The 26,639-nt window shown below is 40.6% G+C and overlaps 1 protein-coding gene across 6 annotated transcripts in view; it reads right to left on the reverse strand.

The window, feature by feature from the left end:
- Positions 1–26,639, reverse strand: part of LOC146861614 (uncharacterized) — a 331,006-nt gene that overhangs the window by 39,422 nt on the left and 264,945 nt on the right. For 3 of the 6 annotated variants that reach the window (XR_014979285.1, XR_014979284.1, XR_014979287.1), the window contains one exon: positions 10,551–10,728. The exons of the other annotated variants lie outside the window; for them this stretch is intronic. The gene's annotated coding sequence lies outside the window, so the exon portion shown is untranslated. Of the gene's footprint in view, positions 1–10,550; positions 10,729–26,639 lie in introns of those variants that run through there. 6 annotated transcript variants of the gene reach the window in all.

Here is a 26,639-nt window from a genome sequence, read left to right on the forward strand (position 1 = left end):
AGTGGGTTTTAGTTGGTGATTGTTGTGTATGTGCAGAATAGCTGCTGATGAGTCTAGCTGTCTTTAGCAAGTTAGTGGTAGTGTTTTATAGTATATAGGTCTTCGCATGCTTTGTATTGATTGACTTTACCTTGCAATTGCTATATGCCAGTAATTTTACTTTTTGTTTTATAAATCCACACTTCGTTTTTACTTATTTTACACAGTGTTGGGTATTGTCGACTTATTTGTCAAGCTACTTCTCTTGGTAAGGAGTATGGTTAGCCACATGATGACCACTCAGCATGTTGATGGTATGCTTTTCGAGTCTTCTTCTGAATATGATTATGAGACTGACTGTGCATCTGAGGCAGAGGAGGAAGTCCAAGATTCTGGCAGTGAATTTTCTGTCCAAGAGGAATCATCTAATGATGTATCTACTCTCAGTGTGGATGAAGCTACTCTCAGTGCAGATGTAGTGCCTGTTTTAGAGGAGGACACTGATGTGCCTATTTATTTTGAAAGTCTTATATAGCGCGAACAAGATCCTTGCGGATATCAGAGCGCTTTACATAAAAACAACTGACAGGTGGACCAATCCTTAAAGAGTGGGGCCTCCGCTCTTGTAGAGCTGCTTATTTATTAGTGCAGGAAGAGGCATCTGGATTCCAGCCAGGGCTGCAAGGCATCCCATTTGAAGTGCTGGACTCTGGGTCAACCCAAACATGGTGCAGACGGTGTTGACAGGCTTTAATGGTGTTGAAGGGTGTACAGCAAATTGTGAAAAATGTTTGTCTATGCATTTCCTTCAGTTGTTTATGGACGATGTCTTTTGGTTGAGATTGTTGAGCAGATTAAGTTGTATGCTGAACAGTATTTGAGGGACAACAGTGCCAAACTTAGGCCCCACTCTAGAGCTATTCGGTGGACACCCACGAATCTTGATGAGCTGAAGAAGTTCTTGGGTTTAACTTTTTTTTAATGGGTCTGATAAGGAAGTCGTTGATGTCTTCATATTGGTCTACTAATCTCTTGATGGCAACAGATATATTTCCTGCAACCATGAGTCGTAATCAGTATTTCCTTCTTCTCTGAATGTTGCATTTTGTTGATATTGCTTTAGCGCTGCCCCAAGATCACCCTGATTGTGACCGTCTTTTTAAGGTTTGGCCTGTCCTTGATCACTTTGTAGATCGATTTTCAGAGATCTATGTGCCAGGGAAAGAAATTGCTATGAATGACTCTTTGGTGCTGTTCAAAGGCCGAATGTTTTTTAAGCAGTACATTCCTTGCAAGAGGGCACGTTATGGAATTAAGATGTATATGCTGTCTGAAAGTAGTATTGGATATCTCTATAATTTCAGGGTCTATAGTGGTAATGATACCAGTATTGACCCCCCCCCCCAGCTGTCCGTCCCTTTTAGAAGTTACACAGAAAATTGTTTGTGAACTTGGTAGTGGACTTTTCACCAAATGTCACCATTTAGACGTATATAACCTTTACACTGATGTGCCTTTGTTCAGGGAATTGCTCAAAATGGACACTGTTGCTTGTGGCACAAGCCACTCTCACCATAAAGGTTACCCAAAAATCTTGTGAAGGGACAGTGCAGTGCCTTGCGTAGTGATGAGCGTCTATCTCTGAAATTGCCTGACGGGAGACATGCCTATATGGTGACTACCATTCGTGATGAAAGTACTTTACCTGTGACTGTTTGGGGTCAGGTTGCTTTAGTGCGCAAAAATGTGTTCATTTTAGACTACAATAAGCACATGGATGGAGTGGATCAAGTAGATCAGAGGATGGAACCTTACACTGCTGTTCCTAAGGCGAACATTTGGTATAAGAAGTTGGCTATCAATTTATTCCATTTAGCAAACTACAATGCCTTTTTTGTATTTAAGGATTGCTCTCCAGAGTTTAAGATTACATTAGTGCAGATTCAGCAGTCTCTGATAGACAGCCTTGTTATAGTGGAACAGTTAGGAGTTCCTAGAGAAGCAGTGGTGGAGAATGTGGCTAGATTAAAAGATTACCACTTTCCTAATTACCTTCCTCGCATGGCCAAAAAAGACTTTCTTGCTAAGAAATGTAGAGTCTGTGCCCGAACAGGTGTGGTGAAGGAGAGTTGTATCGACTGCCCCTATTTCCTTCTAATCCTGGGCTGTGTGCCCATGTGTTTTAAATTGTATCACACGCATTGAAGTTTTTGGGTTCACTGACAGAATATCAACTACAAAATATAGATGAAACAAATATTGATGGAAAAATATAGAATGCAAAAATATTGACTCCCTATACTAAAACAGGTAAGTACAAAAATATTGAGAAAAAAAATATCGATGTATAAAATATAGTTGTACAAAATATCAATTTTTATAGATCTATAAAATAAAATAATAAATATTAAATATGTTAAATAATAAAATTAATATAAAAAGTAGTTAGTATAAATGTAAAAAAATAAAAAATAAACTTCAAAAAAGTTAAACACACATACATAATAATTGATATATATTTACTTCAAACCAATAAACTATTAATTTCAATTTATTTTATAATTTTAAAATTACATAGAAAATTTACAAATATATAGATATGTACCTATAACATAAAATCTAATAAAACATCTGCTATGAATTAAAACAATAAACTATTTAAAAATCTATATACTTAAATTACCCTCTCCAGTCAGTGCAAGAGTGGGGTAAAGTGTTGGATAGCGGAGGGGTAAAACGTATTAGTCCTACTCCAGTGAGTGCAACAGTAGGGAAAGTGTTGGATAGTGGCGGGATAGAATTTACTATTAATACAAAGTCCAGCATTGTCTAAACTGGAACAATGTCCACACAAAGCACCCTGGAGGGTAATCACCCTCTGGCATATTAATCAGAGTTGTTAAAAGTGAAACATCAGATGGCAGGTGATTAAATCTTTGAATTTCATTTTATTTAGAACGCCGTGTTACATCACACATGTATATCTTGTTCATTTAAATGCATAGAATATGTCTGTCATCCTTTTTTATTAATCCCAATGCATTTCGGGACGGTGCCCTTCATCAGGGGATTCATTCTGGAAAGTAGTCAAATATAGCAATATTCAATAATGCAAAAGTCGCGGAAACTGCAACATAAAATTTGTTCAAAACAACAAGAAATGTAAGAAGATTGAAAGTAGAAAAGTGCAGTGCATTATTCTGGCCAAGCTTTATTGTTAAAGTAAAGTGAAGCACTCTATGCTTTGAGTCCAAATGAATTCAAACAAACTCTGTCCGACGTATTAATATGGTGCCCCGCATCCGTGAAATCCTAAACCTGTCTGTGTGTTGATAGACTGCCAACATGGAACCAAGTTACAAACACTATGTGTTAATTCCATGAATGCAATCGAAGTACCACCTTGTTTCATCCCGATTCGCATATCGGTCTCCCTAGTGATTTTGTGTAAAGTGCGGGTCACACGCATGAAGATAAATGAAAACCAGAAAGTAAAGAAGGCTTGTGTTTTAGAGTATTCAATTTGTTCATGGCCGTCAAATTAGAGTGGAGTAACGTATAACGAACCCAGGTAACAAAACCGCATCACCAGAAATGATGTAAACCGAACATTCATCCAAAAGTGCATCTTTAAAAAAAAACATGTATTTAGTGATTACCTTTGCTTCTCATCAATTGGTGAAATAACAATAAGATGTGACCTTACCCTAAACATAGTTAGAAATGGTGAGCCTCAATGATTGAGAGTAACTGACCACATACAGGGCATGGTCAAAGAAGTTTGAAAAATTGCTAAAACATTATGGAGATGTACCAATGCTAACACCAAATGCACCACTTAGACACTGCAAATTAAGTCATATGTCAAATCTTGAGTAATTTGTATTTTTTACAAAAGCTCCACTTTTATTTAACAACAATTTATACACTTTAAAAGGTCAAAGTTTTCACAGAACAGCCGGAACAGCCGACGCGTTTCGTCCATCAAGGGACTTCTTCAGGGCTGTAACAGATATATACAAAGATATTTTGAAAATCTATGTTTGAACTAACAGAAAACACATAAGTTGACATTACAAAACATTGTTTCCAGATAACACCTAAGTATTGCCAGGCACATGTAATACTATTATCTTAAAAAGGCTACTTGAGCCCTCACAAAACGAAACATAACATAATGGAAATGAGCCTTTATATCAAAAATTTCATGACTTTACAGAATGCAACAACAATTTATATTAAACAGAAATTCATAAAATCAATATGCATATAATTATCCGTGTAAAGTTAGTGATCGAGAAACATTTTTTATGTGTAAGAGCACTTCTCCTACACTGTCTCAACCCTAATGTGGTTAAAATATCAGACAATACAATAGAGGAGATGACCAATGGGAAGGGCGAAGTGGAAAGGAAATGATAACAACAATGAGTGTAAGGAAAACAGGAAAAATAAATAGAAAAGGAAAAAAGAAAAAAGGAGATATAGGAGTTGTTGAGATGTCACGTAGTAGAAAACAGCCAAATGTAGATCAAATCCAAATGTTGGACCAGTATAACAGCAATATATAAAAAATCTATACACACCGAGATAAATGAATCAGAGTGACGAAAAAGGTGTCTCATTCGTTGGTTCTTGGTAATATGTTTGTATCACTGGTGCTGATATCCCCGGTGATAAGTTGTAACGTGATGAATCTGGGAAGGCAAGTACAATATATGTACGACCATGGTTAAATTGGATGCCTGATGGAGACATGTGTGGGCAAAATATGGTCATGTAATCCAGACACACAATACTTACTTTAAATTTGCATTATCAAAAGCACTGTATTAAAACCAGAAGATCAGTGGCAAAGCGCATATCCAAATTCGAACCACCCAATAATGGTCGATCAAATTCAAGTGGTATGCAATCAGTTAGGCTTGTGTCGAATAAGAAAGATACCTACAACGAGAGATAGAAAAAAATGTATGCATCTCAGCATAACCACAAAGACAAAGAAATAATAATGCACATCGGAAAAGACCTAATTAATCGGAAAATATACAAATACAATGAGCAATGGGAGAGAGAGCGAAAGAGGTGGTAGAGCAACGAAAAGGATATTCCTAATGCTGAAACCGCCAGAATTATACAGTCCTTAAGGAGTTAAATACAACAAATAGCGGTCACGAAATCGTGGCCGCCATCTTGGAACGGTAAACGATACTTGTGTAAGTATAACCAGGATCAAGGAAGGCCTATTGTCAAGCTACACCTCACGCCTTATCTTGTGAAATAACTAAACGGAAAAAGATAGAGGCACACGCTGGAATGGCTTACACACACCAACCACAAGTCCATACGTGCATTAATGCCATCTAACAAATGTACTTTCATCGGCTGGGGATACCTCAAACGCCATGACATAGTGTAGATTAGGAAGACGTTCTTAGTTTGAATCTATCCAAGTGTACAAACACGTTCGTATATCTATTCGAAAAGACGTATACTAAACTATGGCTAGCAAGCCATCAGTCGGACAAATCTTTAATAAAGTAAAAAAAGAATCAGTCCTATGTAAAATGTAATTAGGTAATCCGAAAACGAAGAGAGTATCTACCCAGAAATTAAACGCTTACCAGATTCCGTATCTTTAAGTGGCGGGTCCAGCATCCACCCAACCAGAAAAGTGGCCGTAAGTTTACCCATGAGCTGGTTCCATATATATAGGGCGTGTAATTGGGCAGATTGAACACACCTGGATGCTCAAAAACTTTCATTCTAAGGTTGCCGGGCAACGGAGATAAATAAAAATTCACCAACGTAATGGGCGCCATCTTGGAGATAACGTAATAAGGCGAAAGGGGATCTGTCTACTCCGCAAATGTGTAAAGATGTTCTAACAACATTGGTATATTTTCCAACAGCAAGGTTCTTATTGTATGCCACGATCCAGGCATTTCGAACGTATTCCCAGTGTGTTAGCTAGACGATAAAGGAAATTCTCTAATAGGACAAACAGCGACGCGCGGTGTTATATAAATTTGTGACGCCATCTTGGAATGGTCAAAGGTTCCCTCTGAATTATTGAGAAACCTGTGTTAGAGCGTCCCTCCTTGTCCCCTTGACATGGCCAGATCCAAAAATAGAACATATCATAACACCTAATACGAGGGGCGGAAGTGCATCCACGAAATTTACCGAAAAAACCCGTAACAACAAATATACACAAATGCGAAATGCTTACTATCAAAAATATGTATGCACAAGAGGGGTCAGGGTGAAAATAAACTGCATGACCCATCCCCATGTTGCTAATAAGATAGTTTAGAGCCCGAGGACCCTTCGGATCCACCCAGAACGATAAGAGAAAAACCTCATTTGTTAAGAGGGGGGTTCATAGAAATGCTGAGTCCAATATGTCAAAAACAATATATGACGATATGGATTATCTGGTAACACAACATGTCTATGCATATATCGGAGGGCTCTAAATAAAAGTTAATCAGAGTGACCCATCCCCGTGTGGGCGATGAAAACAAAGAAAGAGGTCCCTCACAAGAGGAGAGGCGAAATGGGTTCTTGTAGGGACAGGTGATAAAACATCAGAAAAGATATCAGAAAAAATATCAGAAAAAAGAATGTCAGAAAAAACAGGGGGGTGTAGAGGGGGTCGGACTCAAATAAGAAACAAAAAAACCCCTGTGGGGGTCCAAATGGTGAGCGTCAGGTGGGCATGTAAATGAATATTAGTTAGCAAAAACTTGCATGGGGGTTCGATAATACTATCGATAGGAAATAGGGAATATGACATGTAGATGGAAGTGCTCTTTAATAGTATAGAAACCCTCCAAGGCGACACTACAATCCACTGCAACAGATATTTTAGACATGTTATTCCTACATGAATTTCAAAAAAAGGGGGGGGGAGGCGTACCCAGACTGTTGATGACCCTATATGCACTCTTAAATCCTCTTTGGATATTCCGGAGGGGGTGTCCCCAGAGTGAACAGGAAAGGATTAAGGGCACTCAGAGAAAGTAGTGCATCTCTGATTCGCTATTATGGCCCATTTCGACACATCGAAGTTTACAGATCCAGCCAGCCTCATTTCTCCTCAGGGCAAGTTCCCTGTTTCCTCCTCGAGGTGATACTGGTATGTGATCTATGCCAAAGAACCATAGTTCCCCGGACTTGTGTTGTTTTTCTTGGAAATGTGCTGTCAAGGGATATTTGGAGTCACCGTTGTTTATTGCCCTTTGGTGTTCTTGGATTCGAATCCTCAGTTCCCTTTTAGTGCTGCCCACATAGATTGTATTACAAGGGCACCCTAAAATATATGTGACAAACGTGGTTCTACACGTTATGATGTGTCTGATCTCATATGTCTTTTCACTATTGAACTGGAATGTGCGCATTCTGTTTTTTCCAATTTTACAAATACAGCATTTGGTACAAGTGTAGAAACCCCCTTGGCCCTCTCTCATCCAGTTAGAGTTGTTTGGTGATCTAATCAGGCTCGGGCAAAGCATATTTCTCAAGCTCCGACCACGTCTATAGGTGATTTTAGGGTATCGTGTGATCGAATCCTTGAGGCCTGGAACATCCTCCAGAAGTCTCCAGTGTTTTCGGAGGATATTATAAACCCTATTGCTGTCTCTGTTGTATCCCGTTACAAGGGCCACTGGTAAGTGTTCCCCCCTCTTTTTGCGTGGAGTCCTTATCTCCAGTGTGCTTTCCCGGTTGATGTTAAGTGCCCTCCTCTCTGTTTTATTCATGAGGGTCACTGGATAACCCCTAGCCAGGAATCTTTCCTTGGTTTCCGAGATATGGTGAATGAATGAGTCTTGGGTGCTACAGATCCTTCTCATTCTTACCATCTCCCCGAAAGGTATGTTGTTTACCACTCTTCGGGGGTGGGCGCTTTTATAGTGTAAGACACTATTACAGGCAGTGTTTTTACGGTGGACTGTGCTGTGGATCACATTGTTCTGCACAAAAAATTCGATGTCCAAAAAATCTATTCTCTCCTTATTCCAATTCAAAGTGAACCTCACGTTATACGGGTTGTCATTGAGGTAAGTAAAGTAATCCAAAAGGTCTGGGACAGGTCCATTCCAAATGATGATGACATCGTCGATGTACCTGCCCCAGAACAAAACATGCTCGGTCCAATTGGTTGAGTGTCTACCCCAGGCATGCACCCGCTCATACCAGCCCATGAAGAGGCCGGCATAAGCGGGCGCAAACCTGGACCCCATGGCCGTACCCTGTATCTGTTGATACCATCTGTTGTCGTGGAGAAAAAAGTTTTTTGACAGAATTATATCTGTCATCTCCATGAGCATGTCATTGTGGGCCAGATGGTCAGCCGTTCGTTGACCCAAGTAGAATTCCAATGCCCTAACACCAAATTCCTTCTTTATGCAGGTATAGAGACTGGTCACATCTAGTGTGACAAATGTCATAGTGTCCTGCCATTCCAATCCCTCAAATTTGGACAGGATGTCTTTGCTGTCTTTGATGTAAGCAGGAAGTCTCTGTACCAAGGGTTGCAGAAAGCCATCCACATACTGCGACAACCTCTCTGTGGGGGAATTGATTCCAGAGATTATTGGTCGCCCTGGTGGAAAGGGACCACCCTTATGAACTTTCGGTAGGACATAGATGCATGGAAATGTAGGCTCCATGACTGACAAATACCTGTGTTCCTTTTCATCCAAGAGCCCAGTCTCCCGCCATTCAAAAAGTCTGTTATTAATATAGTCACATAGTTGTTTAATGGGGTTGATAGTTAGTCTCGTGTAACACGTGGTGTCCGACAGTTGTCTCTCTATTTCCCCCATATAATCTGTTTTTTCCATGACGACCACATTACCCCCTTTGTCGGCCTCTCGGATGACTAGTGTGGAATTTGCTTTCAATTCCTTGAGGGCTTGATTCTCGGCCAGAGATAGATTGAACGTGGTCTTGATATTTTTGGTATGTGCAGTTTTCATGTTGTATAAGTCATGACATACCCTATCGTGAAAGATGTCAATATTTGGGTGAGTCCCTGTTGGTATGAATTTGGATTTTTCTTTGAGATTGCTGTTTACATTAAGGTTTTCCTTAAGATCTAATTCGATACGTAGATCTTCCGTATCTATTTCTGTTTCGAATTCTAGTGATAGCATAGCTTTTAGGGCATTGAATTCAGAGACCGTTTGTTCAACATGAGGTTGTTCAGAATTAGTTTCCACACGTGGAGGCAGAGTGTTTGCAAAATAGTCCTTTAATTTTAGATTACGTACAAATTTGTATACATCAACGAAAATATCAACATCATTTCCCGTTTGAGTCGGACAAAACCCAAGCCCCTTGCCAAGAACAGAAATTTCGTTATCAGACAGATCTTTTTTTGAAAGATTAACTATTTTAAGTAAGTCAGTCCTATTTGTTCCGGATTCCCCTATTTCCTGATTCCTCCCCTCTTCGATCTGGTTGCCCTCTCTGGGATTTCCTTTATGGGCTTGTTTGAGGCGCTGTTCCTGCCATCTCCTGCCCCCCCTTCTTGTCTTGTGTCTTTTCCCAATGCCCTTCCCCCTACCCTGACCTTCTCCATTTCTAATAAAAAAAGACGAAGTCTGGGGATTTTCAGTTGGTTTGGGGATTGGCGTTTCTGGGGTTATGGAGCTAACAGAGGATGAGACTGATGACACACTGCCCATGAGTGATGATGAACCCAGGGTGTCCTCACGTTGTCTCTTTCCTTCCCCTGTCACTTTGATATTATCATATTTCCGGGCAAATGTATACACCCTACCATCCCTATAGTCTCTGTCATCCCTACAAATTTTCCTCACTTTCTTATCTTTTAGGTGAATGAGATGATCGTCTAAGATTTTGTTTAGGATTTCATAATTTTTTCCAATTGTCTCCTTGGGATCCATGGAGGCTATCTCGGTCTCAAGTTCCGTAATCTCTTGTTGTAGTTTCTTTCCTTTACCCTCCACGTTTTTTATTAAGATTTTCATCATCACGAATGAAGCATCGTGAAGATTTTTTTCCCAGTCCCTAAGGTCATCCTCCTCTAAATTCTCAAAAGTTGGGAAAATTAGGATTCTTAAACCCCTTGGAATCTTGTCATTTTCCATATATTTGGCTAAGGTAGTGCCATCCCACCACCTTGCCATTTCAGCCTTTTTCAGTCTTTCAAGTTTTTGAAATTTGCTTTTTAAGCCCTCAGGGCTCGGGGTTGTAGTTGTAGTACCCTCGGCCCCCGGATTGTTACCAAAAAGGTCCTGTGCCAACTCATGTCTTCTGTCCCTAATTGAGCCATATTAGGGTTTGAAAGCTAATTGGACGCAACAGAAAGTCCCACTGAACAATATATGAGCTCAAACCGTGCAAACAGGGGCGACAAAATATATAGAACCAAACACGAAGCTAGCGGTGGCCCTCTAGAAAATGCACCGGTCTTGGAAATCACTCCATATCAGTTATGGTGATAAAATGGAATCACCGCAAGTGTGCAAATTTGGTCGACACCCGCCAGCACAATGTCGTTCCAAGAAAACTGGAAAATACATGTACCAATGCTAACACCAAATGCACCACTTAGACACTGCAAATTAAGTCATATGTCAAATCTTGAGTAATTTGTATTTTTTACAAAAGCTCCACTTTTATTTAACAACAATTTATACACTTTAAAAGGTCAAAGTTTTCACAGAACAGCCGGAACAGCCGACGCGTTTCGTCCATCAAGGGACTTCTTCAGGGCTGTAACAGATATATACAAAGATATTTTGAAAATCTATGTTTGAACTAACAGAAAACACATAAGTTGACATTACAAAACATTGTTTCCAGATAACACCTAAGTATTGCCAGGCACATGTAATACTATTATCTTAAAAAGGCTACTTGAGCCCTCACAAAACGAAACATAACATAATGGAAATGAGCCTTTATATCAAAAATTTCATGACTTTACAGAATGCAACAACAATTTATATTAAACAGAAATTCATTAAATCAATATGCATATAATTATCCGTGTAAAGTTAGTGATCGAGAAACATTTTTTATGTGTAAGAGCACTTCTCCTACACTGTCTCAACCCTAATGTGGTTAAAATATCAGACAATACAATAGAGGAGATGACCAATGGGAAGGGCGAAGTGGAAAGGAAATGATAACAACAATGAGTGTAAGGAAAACAGGAAAAATAAATAGAAAAGGAAAAAAGAAAAAAGGAGATATAGGAGTTGTTGAGATGTCACGTAGTAGAAAACAGCCAAATGTAGATCAAATCCAAATGTTGGACCAGTATAACAGCAATATATAAAAAATCTATACACACCGAGATATCACTGGTGCTGATATGCCTGATGGAGACATGTGTGGGCAAAATATGGTCATGTAATCCAGACACACAATACTTACTTTAAATTTGCATTATCAAAAGCACTGTATTAAAACCAGAAGATCAGTGGCAAAGCGCATATCCAAATTCGAACCACCCAATAATGGTCGATCAAATTCAAGTGGTTTTAATACAGTGCTTTTGATAATGCAAATTTAAAGTAAGTATTGTGTGTCTGGATTACATGACCATATTTTGCCCACACATGTCTCCATCAGGCATCCAATTTAACCATGGTCGTACATATATTGTACTTGCCTTCCCAGATTCATCACGTTACAACTTATCACCGGGGATATCAGCACCAGTGATACAAACATATTACCAAGAACCAACGAATGAGACACCTTTTTCGTCACTCTGATTCATTTATCTCGGTGTGTATAGATTTTTTATATATTGCTGTTATACTGGTCCAACATTTGGATTTGATCTACATTTGGCTGTTTTCTACTACGTGACATCTCAACAACTCCTATATCTCCTTTTTTCTTTTTTCCTTTTCTATTTATTTTTCCTGTTTTCCTTACACTCATTGTTGTTATCATTTCCTTTCCACTTCGCCCTTCCCATTGGTCATCTCCTCTATTGTATTGTCTGATATTTTAACCACATTAGGGTTGAGACAGTGTAGGAGAAGTGCTCTTACACATAAAAAATGTTTCTCGATCACTAACTTTACACGGATAATTATATGCATATTGATTTTATGAATTTCTGTTTAATATAAATTGTTGTTGCATTCTGTAAAGTCATGAAATTTTTGATATAAAGGCTCATTTCCATTATGTTATGTTTCGTTTTGTGAGGGCTCAAGTAGCCTTTTTAAGATAATAGTATTACATGTGCCTGGCAATACTTAGGTGTTATCTGGAAACAATGTTTTGTAATGTCAACTTATGTGTTTTCTGTTAGTTCAAACATAGATTTTCAAAATATCTTTGTATATATCTGTTACAGCCCTGAAGAAGTCCCTTGATGGACGAAACGCGTCGGCTGTTCCGGCTGTTCTGTGAAAACTTTGACCTTTTAAAGTGTATAAATTGTTGTTAAATAAAAGTGGAGCTTTTGTAAAAAATACAAATTACTCAAGATTTGACATATGACTTAATTTGCAGTGTCTAAGTGGTGCATTTGGTGTTAGCATTGGTACATGTATTTTCCAGTTTTCTTGGAACGACATTGTGCTGGCGGGTGTCGACCAAATTTGCACACTTGCGGTGATTCCATTTTATCACCATAACTGATATGGAGTGATTTCCAAGACCGGTGCATTTTCTAGAGGGCCACCGCTAGCTTCGTGTTTGGTTCTATACATTATGGAGATGTGTCCATTTCTTTTTAGGGCGTGTGAGAAAAATCATAGAAAAGTGCATACTTATCGCAAAGGTGTGATATTAAATAAAGTATGAAAACAAGTGCATGACCATAGAACCATATAAGATATATCTATAAAATGTCTACTTATTGAAATCCTGAAGTTGTGAACAAACTACAAAAACGACTACATTTTTAAATTTTTGCGGTTTCTTTTCACAAAGCATGCATTTATAAATAACAACTGAAGTCTGATCGTTCATTTAGTCCTTTAGAGTTACATGCATCTACTTTAATTTTACAAAATAGTTCACCTTGAAACAACCTTTTCTTGTTATTTCCTCCTTCTGTAATTGGCACCACTTCAAAACTAGAAATCTCAATTGACTAACATTGTGTTTGCTTTTAGCAAAATGCACCGCAACAGGTGATTTATGTTACTCTTGTGCTCGGTTAGCCGGGTCTTGATCTTCCATTCAGTTTTTCCTACATATACAAGACTTCACAGGCATTTGAGTAAGTATACTACGTTTTTAGAGTCACAGGTTGCTGTGGAATAGAGTTTAATTGGTGTGACTTTTGTTGGGTGCGTCATGAGGTTACCTTTGATTAGGTTGTTGCTGTTGAAGTGACTGCAATTTGAACACGGGGTGGTACCTTTGTGTATTTTGGTGATTGGTGTCAAAGGTTTATTTATACATTCTCTAAGATGTCTTGTTCTTTGGTAAGAAAAAAGTGGAGGATTAGCAAAAATTCCCTTGAAAGCAATCTCATTTTGAACCATAGGCTAATGCTTCAGTATGATGTTTTTAATTTGATAGCTTTGGGTGGAGTATTTCGATACAAAAATATTCCTTGTCAAAGTTTTTTTTGTTTTTTTGCGCAGTTAACAGCCGATCTCTCTCCTTTGTTTTAGCTCTTTCAACCGCTTTTTCAATGACATTCATAGGGTACTTATTTTTCCTGAATTTCTCCACCATTTTCTTGGTGTTGGTTTCGTAGTAGTCATTCTTAGATGAAATCCTCTTAACTCTCAGTAACTGTGAGTAAGGTAGGTGTTTCTTAAGAGTGATTTGAAGGCAACTGTTGTAATGAAGTAAATTGTTTCTGTTGGTTGTTTTGGTGAATACGTCAGTTTCCAGTTTCCTGCCTTGTAAAGTAATGGATAAGTCTAGGAATGTAATAGTCTCCTTACTAATGGTATTCATGAACTTGATATGATCGTCCATGTTGTTCAATTGGTCAATGACTCTAACTGGCTGAGATGTTTGTCCCTTCCATATGATAAAGATATTGTCTATGTATCTCCAGTACGTTATCAGGTTTTGAGACCATTCCGGGTTCAGTAGAATAATATTGATTTCGAACGATGCATGAAAAGGTTTGCATAGCAGGGGGCTGCACAATTGCCCATCAATGTACCCGACAGTTGTAAGTAGTATTTGTCCTTCCATCTGAACTAACTGTGGAAAAGTGAAAAATTTAATAATTCCAACAAAAATACCATCAAATCATCGTCAATCTCATGGTTTACCAAAATTGATTCCACAGCATCCATTCCTTGGTTGTGGGGAATCGAAGTGTACAAAGAGCATACTTCTATTGTCCATAGGATTAGCATACTGTCTTCTTCTAATTCAATGACTTTTATTTTGTAAAGGAAATCTGTGGTGTCTCTTGAATATGTAGACATTTATTGGACTACGAGTTGCAAATGTTGATCTAAGTATCTTCTAGTTGGTTCGTGAATGGAATTCTTCGTAGATACAATTAGCCGTAATGGAGGTTTTTGTAAATTCTTATCTACTTTCACCAACACGTATAAGTACAGAGTTCTGGGATGATCTTGCACTAAGTACCTCTTGTCACTTTCGGTGATGGTGCTCATTGTGCATGCTTTGTCTAAGATGATTTTCAATATCTTCAGAAATTCTTATGTGGAATTTTGCATGAGTTTCCTGTAAATGGAACTGTCATATACATGGTCGTCAACACTTTTCATGTAGAAATCCCTGCTCAAAATGACCAATGCTCCCCCATTTGATAGTGGGATTGTTTGTCACTTGATTGATCGCTTGTCGTTCTTTTTGAGTTAGGTTTGTCCCTTTGGGATTGGGTTTTTTAAATGCCTCTTTTAGTTCTTTTAACACTATTGTTTCATAGGAATCTAAAATTGTGTAGCTGGTAGGTGCCACAAAGGAGCTTTTCTTTCTTAGGCCCATGAGGGATCCGTCTTCTCTTTGTGGTCGTGATGCTACTATGTTATCAAAGAAATGTCTTAGGCATACATTCCTCATGAATTTGTAAAAACTAATTTCAGTTTCAAATTCATTTGAATGATATTTAAGAACATAAGAAGTGCATTTTTGTAATGTTTTGGTCTGGAATTTCGTAAGTTTACAACTGGAAATATTGCTCACTAGATTCTTTGGCTCCTCCTGGATCTAGCTATCAGTTGATCTTTGGTTTCTGAAGCCATGTCCCCTCCTGGTTCGACGCTGATGTTCTGACCTCTCTCTATAAAATGCACACCAGTTGTGGTGCTGGTGGACGCTGTTGCTGGAGCTGCTTTTGAAATGTGTATTTCCTTGTTGGTATTGTCTTTCATGGGTCCTACTTTATCTATCAATTTGTTCGAAGTAGAACTTCATCCATCTGTAAATCTTGTTGAATATGGTTTCTGTTGTCTTCTGCGGGCAAAGATCTCCGTCCTGGTGTACACCTCTCTCATCTTATAGTCAGTTGTATCTCGTTTATATTTTCTTATTTTTCTTTAATTGATCTCCTTCGAATATGAGTCAAGTTGTTTGTTGATATCTGATAGTACTGTATCTAGTTCGTCCTTGGACATGTTGTTTATTAAATCCTTTTTAAGTTGGATGATTTCCTTGTTCAAATCCTCTAATACTTTAGATAGTTCTTTAACTATCAACAAAATTCAATTCAAGGAACATTTTTTGAGAATAGCGTACCAATGTTCAATGAATTTGGAGTTATTTTTGCATAAGGTTGATTTCAAGAACTCAAAAAGTTTTTGTGGCACTCTGTGGTTAATCTGTAAATATATTCTGTGATGTAACACGATGTTCTAAATAAAATGAAATTCAAAGATTTCATCACCTGCCATCTGACGTTTGACTTTTAACAACTTGCAAGAGGGTGGTTACCCTGCAGAGTGCTTTGTAGGGATGATGTTCCAGTTTAGACAATGCTAGACTTTGTATTCATATGATTTACACCCAGGATCAGAGGGCGATACCCACGTGCACCCTACCAAGAACTGCATTGATGTAACAAAATACATTTATAGATTAACCACAGAGTGCCACAACAACTTTTTGAATTCTTCACAATTGTTTGCTGTACACACACTTTTTGTGTGCACCTCCACTAAAAGATGTCCTATGAGGAAATTTCAAATATTATGGATAACCGAGCGGATACCTTTTCGTTGGAGGAAACAAGACGCATATACTCATTAATTCAAGAGGTGGATTTAACCATGACCAGTACAGGTTCTATGCAAAGCATGATCAAGTAGTTACTTTACATAACCAAAAGAGAAATAAACCAACGGTTACATGCTAGCACATTGATCAGATACCACAGAGCGCAAAGGATACCGAGAGACTTAAGAATTTCTTTGAAATCAACCATATGCAAAAATAACTCCAAATTCACGGAACGTTAGTATGCTATTCTCAACAAATGTTCTTTGGATTTCGAGTCGTAATGTTCCTCTGTGGCATACAGGATCAACTGATTTGCTCCACACACAGGCTATGGCCTAATCATCACGGTAGTCATGCAATCTTTACGGCAGCCACCTCTGGCATACATGGTTTCCTACTTCACTCCACACATGGACTATGGCCTGATCAGCACATCAGTCATGTAATCTCCACAGCAGTCACCTCTGGCACATGGGATTGCTGACTTCACTCTGCACACAGGAGACTGCCCAATCAGTACAACCATGGCTAACTTCATGGTGTTACAGTATTCTAAGTGTAGTAATCACAAGCATTCAAACTAACTTTCAGGAGGAAAATACAAAAATCTATCAAAACCAGGGGCTTTTATGCACAATATATGCATATTAATTAATCTTAATTAAGATGGCCGGCTCCCGCTGAAGCTCCTGAGCTGCCTGGTACTCAATCACAGCAATCAGAGAGCCAAAGGCTCCTCTTTATCATCACAAAAGCGAACTGGTTGCTGGGACATCAAGGGCATTGATTGGGGTCCCCTCCACAACCCCTACAAATGCATAGAGGGTTTTACTAGGGCCCATGCTTCAATTGACCGGACAGTGCCTTCTCCACAGAGGGTCTCATTCATGCCATTGGTCGGCCCTCAGAAGCGGGAGCAGCCCAGGCTATTGCAGAAGGAAGGGAGGAGCAGTAGTGGAAATGGTGCCTTACCATTATGCACGCCAAGGACCCTGAAGTACTGCATTATCGGGGCAGGGGCCAGAACGACATCGCCTACAATATACGGGCATCCTATCCCCACCTGCTGCGCACTTAGACAGGAGAAGCGGCCCACCAGGGAGCACACTCCCGGTTCTGAGAGGATCGCTCCTGCTTCTTCTTGACCTCTAAGCAGAGGGCCACTGGCACTGTCCACCACAGCTTTTCTTCTCACTCTGTGTCCCCTGCTGCACACTATGGGCATATAGAAGACAGTGCTCACCCACAGAGCAACGACCAGGCATAGACCCATGCACCAATAGAGCCTGCCTACCTACAGCAGAGGAGTGCTAGACATTTATGGGGCACATAAATTCACCTATATCCTTGCGACTTAGCTGCCAGATGATAATTTTCAAGGCATACACGGAAGACCATTTCTTGTTCCATGGTCTTCTGATGTCCAAAGAGAAAACCATGCACCAGCTCAGGGGGACTGTGGTGGAAACATGTCGCAAACATTCCCTATCTTATGGGGGATGGGGCAATGACGTTCACTGTCCTATCAACCTTCTATACTGGCCCAGGAAGCTCTGGCAGCAGTCATTTGCCAATTTCTGCATATACAGGGCTTTAATATTCCTGCAGGTGAATGCAATAGTTTCCTTCATGCCGACAATATTTTGCTGAACCTGAGTAATCCAAGATCATCAATTCCACACTTCACTTCGCTGATCAATGCCTTTTTGGCTTTTTCCGGGTACAAAACAAACTGGACCAAGAGCGAGGTATTGCTGCTGATACACTGTCACCCTTGTCCTCTCTAGATACACACAGCGTTCATGTGGAAAACATTGGGCTTCATATATTTAGACCTGTTGGTCAATAGAGGTATGAATAATATGGTGAAGGATAATCTACAACCACTACTGTCTAAAATCGAGCAGGACTTCACAAGGCGATTCATTTTACTGGCCCCTAGATTCAATGATATCTTTGGCATGTTGCCATTAATGATGTTGACACAATTGATTCACACTATAAACAAGTGTATTAAGATGTTCATATGGGCAGGCAGGTAGCCCAGACTTATACCTGGAAGACTACATGCTAAACTAGAGCTATAGGTCTACGTTTACCTGATATGAGCACACACTGCATTGCACTCCATATCTCACAGATGGCCTATTTTTTTAGCACCCACAGATGACCAACCACAATAGGCATTTTGGCAACGTCAGGGTTACTGTCTCAAACTTATACAGATACTCATTGACAATCTCTACTCTCAGGACACATGAACAACATCTCAAACGTACTCCTGTGGCCCTTGCCTTAAATAAGCATGTTTAAAGTATTCCTGCTTCAAGATACTGCATCAATGGAATTGGACCCCATATTAGTTATGTAGGGCCCACTTGCTCCTGGTGGATACCTACTGCCGTTGCCCATCTGCTGGATGTGACCTGCATCATATACTCTGGTCTTGTCCTAATTTGATCGCTTATTGGCAATCAATCTGGAGGACACTACATTTTAGTAGCTACGTACCACCCAAATTAGTCCTCTTGCTCAATTTCACAGACATAGATCACCCATCTTCCCACTGGCGAAAAATGGGTGTTGATGGCCTGTTTGGTAGCTAACATTTGCCTCCTACGACACCCCAAGTGCCCACATGCCAGAAATGGCTCTCGGAGCTGTACCGCCTGGCCATCAATGAATGGCGCATTTACAAACTCCAAGATCAATTGCAGCTATTTGATGATAGTTGGGGAACCTTTTTAGTTCTTCAAGAGCCTTAATGCTTCATACCAAACCCCATATCCCAACCTGAAGCTAGGAACGCAACCACCAAGAGCGATCTATGAACACGTGGGGAAGCACAAAAGGGGTAATCAGTGAGTTAAAAGAAGGGGATCCCTCACTAGCTTGCATTATCTGTAACTACTGCAGTAATGGCCTTCGGCTAGCTCTGAGCGAATTATAAAAGGAAATGATAGAAGAATGCAGCTATTGAACCGGAATATTGCAATTGTGATAGCAGGGATAGACGGCACCGACTAGCCTGTAGTTGGTGTCCTTACGACTATGATAGGCTTGAAATGTGTCCTGCTTAGTGGCACTGTATTAACTACTTTATTTAGTTTATGCATTTTGCTCCTCTGTTCTTTTGATCTTCCCATTAGATCGGTGTAAGACAAATTCATGTGTATGTTCCATTTACTGGGGTACAATCGGGTCCTCAATATGAAAACCTTAATAAAGGAATTGCAAAAAAGAAAGTGCAAGACCAAAGCTCTGAAGCACTCTTTTCCAGTCCCCAATAAATAACAAAGGATTGGACTGCTAAGAACAACATATGCTTGAAATTCAAGAAATAGTCTAGGTACAGCAATGCATAACACAAAACAACAGATTTCCTGCTGTTAATTAGTAATGCTATGAATGTACATACACATATGAAGCTCCCACCACTTCTAATGACCTTGTAGGCAGAACATCTGTGTATTTCCTGTTGAATTTACTTTTCACTGACAATAAATATCAGAGGGACTATCCTCACTATACTGAGCTTTATATATAATATATATCGCCACATACATTCACTGTTACTATTTCTATTATATTACATTATACTATTTAAGCCATGTGATGGTATGTTGCAACAATACAAAATATATATTAATATGGGAATTAAAATGTTTTGGCAAAGCAAAACAAAAATTTAATTTCGTAAATCTGAGAGGTTCTTAGCATTAACCCATTTCTTATGGTAAGAGAAATCTTCTGCTTGCTTCCAAAGCAACTGCACTGCGAATTGGCAGGCTTTTTTTTTTAGAAAACTGAGACTAAAAGCCTTCTTTGAAAAACAAGGTGAGACACCCTTGGAGGATCCTAACGAAACTGGCTTATGAATAAAATCCACCTTTACTCCTCCACCACACATGATCCCAGTGGAGATCGCTATGTTTGAACAGGCTGTTTTTAATGACATCGAAAATCTAGATCCTAAACAACCATTCCAAAATATGAGCAAAGAAGAAAACTCTGCCTTGGAAAGTTTAAAAGCATGTGACACTATTGTAATAAAGCAAGCGGATAAAGGGGGTGGCGTGGTGGTTCAGGACAAAGTTACCTATCATGCTAAATGTCAGAGACTACTTTCAGATGAAAGGAACTACCAGCCATTACAAACTGACCCCACGAATGACCTGAAACAAAAAATAAGAGCACTAGTGTAACACGCAGAATCAATGGGATACGGCTCTAAACAGGAAGCAGATTTTCTTTGCAACAGTGAGGGCAAAATTCCGTACTTTTACATTTTACCCAAAATGCACAAGAACAAAATCCCTCCACCTGGTAGACCCATCGTGTCGGGCATAGGTTCTCTACTCGAAACATTGTCACTACTTCTTTTTTAAAACCCTGGTACAAAGTACCACTATCTACTTACTGGATACGAGTGTCTCCTGAAACTACTCAAAGACATCACAGTGGATGAAAACACTATCTTAGTGTCCTTTGACATTGAAAGCTTGTATACAAGCTTCCCACAGGATGACACCCTGGAAGTACTACAAAGAGCCCTTAACGAAACACCCTGGACACATAGAACACCGAAGGGTTTCATCCTGGAATGTGCCAGACTGGCTTTGAAGAGAAATTACTTTGAATATGAAGGAAAACTCTATCTCCAGATGGGGGGTACTTCAATGGGGAGCACATTCGCCCCAAGTGTGGCAGGACTCTATGTCTTTGACTTCGAAAAAAGATTCATACTGAATGCACAGAATCCCTTCTCCTCCAACATTGTTTTCTGGAGAAGATACCTCGACGCTGTGACCAAAACTTGAGGTTCACTTACACGATGGACCCTACTACAATAATAATCCTGGATGTGATAATTACCAAGGAGAATGGTCGCCTGGAGACCAGAACACACCATAAACCTAGTGCGAGAAATAACTTATTAAGATTCTAGAGCTTACATCCAAGACCTCTAAGGGAGAATCTGCCTTACTGTCAATACCTGAGACTGCGCCGCAACTGTAGTAAAATCACAGACTATCGTAACCAAGCAATGGACCTCACTGAAAAACTTTCAAATAGAGGTTGCCCTGAAAGAATTCTCAATAAATGTCAAAAGAGAGCACGCAATCAACCCAGAGAGGCCCTGCTGGAAGACAGAGTGCACATACAGTACAGTCTCCAACCAAATGACAAGGTCTATCAAGAAGAATTGGTCCATCATTAATACAGGGAATTTACACTGGGAGAAACCCTTATTCTTCTTCAAGAAAGCAAGGAGTCTAAAGGATGCCTTGGTGAACACACGCCCAAAAGACACCCCACAGGTGGCGACCCCATCTGTAACTAACGCATGGGGCCTACCTAATATAGTAGGACATTATCAATGTCGCAACTGTAGACTCTGCCACCGGACCGACAATACAAAAACACTATCACTTGAACCAGGAAAAATGTGGAGCTAACGGGCTCATACAAACTGTAACAGTACCAATGTTGTCTATTTGATAAAATGCCCATGTGACTTGAAATACGTGGGGATGACCTGCAGGAAGGTAAAACAAAGAATATGTGAACACCGCAGTACAATCAGGTGGCTGGATAGAATTGGGAAACGAGGGGGAGGTTTAGCCATCGCATCTAGACCAGGGGTCTTGATAAGGTTGCTAGATTCCATCTCATCCCCCATATTGGAGCTGATGATTGTATCGATCGAACTGGCACACGATCATAAGGTATTAGGAGCAGTTGTGTATCGCCCACCGGGGGAGAACAAGAAGGAATTCTGCATGGCATTATTAGAAATGCTGGCTCCATATGCCCTGCAGGGGAAGGATTTCTTTCTTCTGGGTGACTTCAATTTTCATATGGACCTGTACTCTAACCCAGATACCACCGACCTCTTAACAGCCTTGGAATCTTTGGAGCTGTGGCCGAGGGTGGTTGGCCCTACGCATGCGGCAGGGCATACTCTAGACAATCTCTATACTAATATATTTAGTTTGGTTACAGAGCCTGCCGTATTGATGGGTTGGTCGGACCATCTGGCTCTTAACTTCTCCTTCAGGGCACCGAACGGCCCGCAAAAAGCGCTAGGTCGAAGATCGGTTCGCAGACACTGGAGGAAGGTTTCACCTAAGAGCTTTAAAACAATATTTTCTCCCCCCCAGCCCAGTGAAGGCCAGGATTTAAATGCTGTCCTAGATAATCTAGAGACTGAGGTCAGTAGAACCTTTGACATGATGGCCCCAAGGAAAGTTGTCATAATCTATGACAAAAAGTGTCCAGCACCATGGTATTCAGACACTTTAAAGATGGAAAAGGCGACATGTAGAGCAAAAGAAAGAAGGTGGAGGAAAACAAAAATCGATGTGGATAGAATGGCCTATAATATCGTTCATAGGAGGTACCTAAATAACTGTAATGCGGCAAGAAGAGCTTTCTTGGCCACCCGCATAGAGGGGGCAGATGGCTCCTCTAAGGAATTGTTTAGGATAATAAAAGAATTTACCGCACCCAGTGTAATCAACTCTTCATGCCCTCCCACCCAGGAGTTCTGTGATAAGCTAGCAAGCCACTTTAAGAACAAAATAAACATTATTTATGATTCCTTTTTGCCGCTGCCAGAGAACTGGGAGGCATTGCAGAACACCGTGAGTCCCCCGCCGGTGAGTCTAGAAGCATTCTCAGCTATTACGAGGGAACAGGTGCTACCTCTTTTGAAAGGCCTGAAGTCAGGTTCGCCGCTAGATATAGCCCCCCTTATGTGCTGTCAGATCTAGCCTTGGAGCTTGTCGCCCCTATAACAGATGTCTGTAATGTGTCACTGACGACTGCCTCCTTCCCGGTCAGCTGGAAGAAGGCCTTCATCAAACCTCTTCCAAAAAAAACATCACTGGACACTGCAGACCTGCAAAATTATAGACCTATCTCGCTCCTCCCAGGTTGCTCCAAAATCATGGAGGCGCTGATAAATCGCCAACGGTCGAATCATCTGGCCCAGCATGGCCTGTTAGATCCCTCGCAGTCGGGCTTCCGTGCTGGCTACAGCACGGAGGCAGCGCTGGTGGAGGTAACAGATACCATTAGGCGTCTGCTGGACGAGGGGACCCCGTCTGTGCTGGTTTTACTTGATTTGTCAGCGGCCTTTGACACCATCTCCCACAGAATTCTCTTGCACAGGCTGCGGGAGATAGGTGTCAATGGAAGTGCCTGGGAGTGGTTGCGAAGCTTTCTATCAGACAGGTTGCAGTGTGTACAGGTAGACTCTTTTGTCTCTAAGTCTACAGTAGTGGAGAAGGGGGTACCGCAGGGTTCTATTCTGAGCCCCACCTTGTTTAACATCTACGTGGCCCCTCTGGCTGCCATTATAGAATCCTGCGGCTTCCAAACCATCTCCTATGCGGATGACACTCAGGTGCTTATCCCCATAGAAAACGATCACCTACTGACTAGAGAAAGGTTTAAGAGTTGCATGATGAAAATCTCCAGTTGGATGAAAAGTAACTATCTCCAACTCAATCCCACCAAGACGGAGATTTTATTGTTCGGGAAGGCAGAGGAAGTATGGACGGATGAGTGGTGGCCAGAGTCACTGGGTCCTCCACCCCTTCCAAAAAAATGGGTCAGAAATCTGGGTGTGATCATGGACCAGAATCTATCCATGGAACAGCATGTCAAAACTATAATAGGCAAATGTTTTGGCTTGATTCGCACTCTAAGGAAGATCTTTCCTTGGCTGCCCCTTTCTGCGAGAAGGGTCCTGATCCAGTCACTACTAGTGAGCAGACTCGATTATGGGAACGCTCTTCTGGTAGAAGTCAGGGAAGATCTTTTGTCAAGGCTACAGGTCGTACAAAATACAGCAGCACGTCTGGCTTTAAATAAACCTCCACGCATGCCTTCTGCCCCTCTACTGAGAGAACTTCACTGGTTACCTATCAGAAAGAGGGCTCTTTTCAAACTTCTTTGTCTGGCCTTTAAAGCACGGGTCGGCCAGGGGCCGGCCTATCTTACTAAAAAAACTAGTTTGGTACTCCCCGGCACGGTGCCTAAGATCGAGCGGCCAAAAATTCCTACAAACACCGAAAATTAGGACAAAAAAAATGGGGGGACGTGCTTTCTCTTATCTCGCGCCCAAGTATTGGAACCAGTTGCCCTGAGATCTGCGCGCCTGTTCAGATTTAAACATCTTCAGAAAACACTTAAAGACTTGGCTGTTTAGCTGATCTGCTGCGGTCATTCAAAGCTTGCCTCACCTGCGCCGAGAGATCCCCCTGGGGATGATTCGTGCGCAATATAAATGTAATAATAAAAAATAAATAAATAGGTGTAAAAGGATGACAACCAAACTCACTGAACATTTCCTTCAATGTAACCACACAACCAACGACATGAGATGGACTGTTATTGAACAGATAAAAACAGGCACCAAAATCCAACAGCATCTTTTTTGAGAAAGAACAACGGTGGATTTATAGGCTATCTACCCACAAAGATGGACTAAACGATAACATCCCGTGGCATTCAGTCCTTTCTAAGTAACTCCGTGGTCCATAGAGTCAATCTTCTTTTCACTGAGAGACAGTAATTTTTATACGTGAGAATGAGGCGCTACACTGTGTCACATATTAATACTTGTATTCAGTTTCCAACGAATAGGTCAGCACTGTCTGAATGAGAAAGAGGCGCTACTCTGCGTCACATATTAATACGTACATTCGATTTCCAACTAATAGATCAGCACTGTTTGCTCATATATGAACATCACCTAGTCTTAAAAATATCATCTCTATAAACTAATACAATTAATTTAGACACACGTGCATCAGTAAACGCCTGAATGAGGAGTGATACTCAGCCCATTGCTTAACCTGCTCCCAAGCTTTTATTCTTATTTTTCTGATATGAGGCATAGTCGTTCCTTTTTATTTTTATTATTATCCATTTGTGGGACGATCCGGTCCTTCAATTGCCTCCAACAGTAAATTTTGGCATGGGCTACCTATTTGTAGTGGCACGGTAATTTCACTTGACCATTTATTAACTCAGAACAAGTGAAATACTTTTGCAGGTACGACATCCAACCAGCCACGTTGAATTCCATGTACCAACGCCCCCACGTAGGTCACATGACAACGTGACCACGCCCCCGCCGTCCTCGCTCCCGGAAGTATTCTGCATTTAACCGGCAGAGAGGTTCGGATGCAGTAACCCTCGGGGAGCTGAGACGGGTCACTTAGGGTAGGCGTATCAGCCAGTGACTGGCTCCACGAAGTAAGTACAGCATTCTGATGCAGCAGGGATTCACCGCAATTCCCTTTCTGATATGCGCCCTATGAGATATTTTACTTTTCATGTCGCTACGCTTATTTTCTCTAGATCGTGTTACTGAGCAAGCACCACGACCCTGACTCCCATGAGGCACGCAATTTTGTGTCTTTTTGTAAGCACCTTTTATTCCTCCCATGTGTTTTCTTGGCACCACTTTCTTACGCTCATACACTTAGCATGCATGCTATAAACGTACGCCCTCACCATCTTGTTTGAGAGCGGAGACACCCACTATGAATGACTGACAAAAGTGGGTCTGTACAATACTGTCACAGGCTCAATTGGAACCCTGTGTGTTTATTTAATGCATTTGCATTCTACGGTGCATAGACGCCTACCATACCAAATGGCTATGAACGAGTTATAGTCAAGCCCTTAGTAACTAAATTGGTTACTTCAATGCTTATGCGCGTTTGCCTCTGAAACACGGAGGTAATTAGTGTGTTGTGCATGTCTTCAACGCACACTTCTGGGAGCTCAAGGAGCACTTAATTGTCAAGACACTGTATTACATGCTAACTATTGCGTCTTCTTGTGATTATGTGTTTGTCTTTACGGATTTCTCCTTTCTACAAATTGGAAGATAGGATACCTGACCGTGAGTAGATGGTTAGGTTGCAGTGATCAAGGGTAGGGTACACCTTAGCGTGTGTACACCACCCGGGTCACACCCACTGGTTCTGACGAAAACCTAGAATTACCATTTCACAGGTTGAAACATGTAGACCGTTTTTATCCACTTGTTTGCACATTTCTTCACTACTAGATACCAGAGGCCAATTTAACCGAGTAAGGTATCTGACCATCATTTTTAATATTGTCCAGTTGCTCCAGAATACATTTCCTAAGTGAGTTATATCTGGACAATTTTTAAATTCACTTTTTACTCACTTGCACAAAAAACAACCAGCTCCACTGTAATCAGGTGTCGAAGCACACGCGGATGGCACTCGGCTATCCAGGTGGGACCCCGATGATGAAGCATGTCACCAACTAGGTTGGTAAGTGAGGGGTCTTCTTAAGAAAAGAAAACATTTTCCTTTCTTGAGCACCTTTCCCAGTATTCTGGAGACATTGATTTGTTTCCCGGATGTACTCCTTCTACTGTTTGCTTAACTATTTTTTCACCATTAATTGATCACACACTTGGTGGAGCAGATGTGGTGAAA

This window comes from Triturus cristatus, chromosome 3_1, assembly GCF_964204655.1.
Source record: "Triturus cristatus chromosome 3_1, aTriCri1.1, whole genome shotgun sequence".
Classification (NCBI taxonomy): domain Eukaryota; kingdom Metazoa; phylum Chordata; class Amphibia; order Caudata; family Salamandridae; genus Triturus; species Triturus cristatus.